Below are 2,581 nucleotides of genomic sequence, written 5' to 3' on the forward strand. Positions count from 1 at the left end.
GTGAATTAGATCCCATTATTATGTACACAAACATCAACCCATTGTTATGGGTGGAAATACGGTCTGTGACAGTGAGCCACACCATCAAAAATCCAGTGATGTTCATTAATCCACCCCCTGCAAGCACCACTGATGGAGGAACAACTTCATAGAACAGGCCATAGAAATAATTTTGAACACCTTAATAATTCTCGAAATGTTACAACATTAGTAAAGTGATAGGTTGTGCATGCCATGTGACTTCTTGTGAAATGGTACTTGCCTATTGGCACGTTTTAGATAATATTTGAAATTCATTAAGGTAAAGATTTGGACTACTTTTAGATCTAATTTATTATTCTCTACATTATTTTTTATCCTATCTATTTCAACTAGTGACACATTTTTATTGATTTCATATCCAACTTAACCAACAGCATGGCTTGGGTGCCAGAGGTGCAATGCTACCTAAGGATTCTATGCAGTTCAGGAAAAATTTCCCAGGATTCAACCAGGGGAAGTTGATGATGCTATTTAAAAATAACATGGTTTTCAAACCCAACTCACATTTGAGAGGAAAGGCTTATGGGAATCACACTAATGAAACTTGGAATTTTGACATTTTGAATGAACAGAAACATGGTCCTCGAACCAATAGGCCAAAAGGCTATCATATATCTTCAAAAACGAGAAATTATGGTAGCGAAGATTGGTTGGGAAATTGTGAGATGAATGGAAATCTGATAAATAGAGAGCAATATAACCTCACAGATGAAATTTTTTTTTTAATAAAATCACATAGTGAGAATGATGTTCATTAGAGCATCAAATACAATGTTTGGGAAAGTACTCCTAATGGAAATAAAAGGCTATATGGGGCATACCAAGAAGCTCAAAAGTTTTCCAGTGAAAACAATAAATGTTGTCCAGTGTTTTTATTTTTCTCATTAAGTCTAATGCTATCCTTTTGTCAGTACTGGTGATTTTGGATTGGTTAATTACTGTTATATTATATCAGTAGCTTTTATAGTTGTCTCATGTTGTTCTATTGTGCATTCAAGGCTAATAACATCTTCTATAACTCACATAATTCAAGTTAATGCAAGTGGTCAATTCTGTGGTGTGACAGAGATGGTTGGTAGTGTAGATTTTGACAGGAGCATGGATTTTTGACAACAAGATAAGTGGAGTTATTTTTCCCTGTAAAGTGGCAGATGATAAAGGATATTACAAATTCACAGTTTCACCGAATTATCTTGGAAAACAATGACAACAAGCATGTGACAAATTGTAGAGACACACAAGAGGTAATCATTTACAACTTGCTTATTTTTTCATGCTCGAGTTACTAATATTTTTGTGTATGCTTTGAAAAATATTTGTTGGATTCCCTTTTTTAAATTTCAATACTTCTTTCACATATAATTTTTTTTTTCGCAAATTCTTGCTCATGTTGCATATCATTGGCTTTCAAATAAGTTATATCCCTAATCTTCCATGTTAAATAAGATTTTTGGTATTATGTCCCCACTTCACATCTTAGCATTTGTCATTGTAAGCAAGGAAAGGTGTGAGTTCTAGTTCCTCTTTGCATTGATCATGAATATCATTTGTGTTGGATTTGAACCCAATATGTTGAATGCATCAATTTTTTTCTTGAAGTTGACATGTTTGCTTGATGCAATAATTAGCATTTTGTCCATAAAGATCAAATTTCCAGAGGGTATAGATATGCTGAAAATTTTCAAAAACTAATCATTGAAAACATATATACTTGATGATTTCACATTCTATGAATGTCATCAGAAAGTTATGAAGCAAAAGAAACTGAGGCAACAAGCTCAGTAACAGCAATAGGTATGCCTAATTTGAAACTAATTTTGTAATGTTTTTTATTTTTTTGGGGCAAAGGTTATAATTTTTTCCCTGCTTCTATTGTTAAAGTAAAAAAGTCATATGCCTTCTTTTTGTAGCTTGTAGTTAATGAAGGTGCTCATGTTCAGAAGTTAGGCGACGATGGAAATGTGGTTAACAGTTCTGACATCAAGAAATCAAGATTAAGGTTGCCAATAACTAGTGAAAATGGTATTCTGCATTCAGACTCAAACGAGGCTGAGAGTGTTGATTCAGAGCATTCAAATTAGAATACAAAGGAAACAATTCAATCCAAAGGATTTGAAACAAAGAAACATGATCCATAAATAATACACCTTGATAGCCCAAGAGTTTTAATTGTTGGTTCTGTAGCTTGCTAGTAAAAGACTAGAAAGGCTTTAGTGTTGTCCCTTTTGGAATGATCTGTAATCCAATTTATATCATATTTGGTACGATTAGAAAATTATAATATATAGTTTATTGAGGTGTTAGGTTCAACTCATCCATTGAAATTAGTTACAATTGCAGTGTGCTTGTTGTACCATAGTATCTTCTCTAGGCAATAGGTACAAGGCGAAAGGACCATCTCCTAAAGGGATGTAACTCCCAACGATTTGTAATTGTAGGGAATAAAACACCATTCAAGTGTGGTTGTGATTTTGGTTAATTTATTGAAAACAAATTCCAAGTGTCCGCGATTCCTTACGACACTCTTGTCTCTCTTGAA

General features: G+C 33.5%; 1 pseudogene; it reads left to right on the top strand.

The window, feature by feature from the left end:
* The first annotated feature begins 401 nt into the window (after positions 1-401).
* LOC149229052 (YTH domain-containing protein ECT4-like) lies at positions 402-2,123 on the top strand (annotated as a pseudogene).
* Positions 2,124-2,581: the final 458 nt, after the last annotated feature.

Source organism: Pinus tabuliformis, chromosome J (genome assembly GCF_031772625.1).
Source record: "Pinus tabuliformis cultivar Carrire ecotype Pingquan chromosome J, CPIR1, whole genome shotgun sequence".
In the NCBI taxonomy this organism is placed as follows: Eukaryota; Viridiplantae; Streptophyta; class Pinopsida; order Pinales; family Pinaceae; genus Pinus; species Pinus tabuliformis.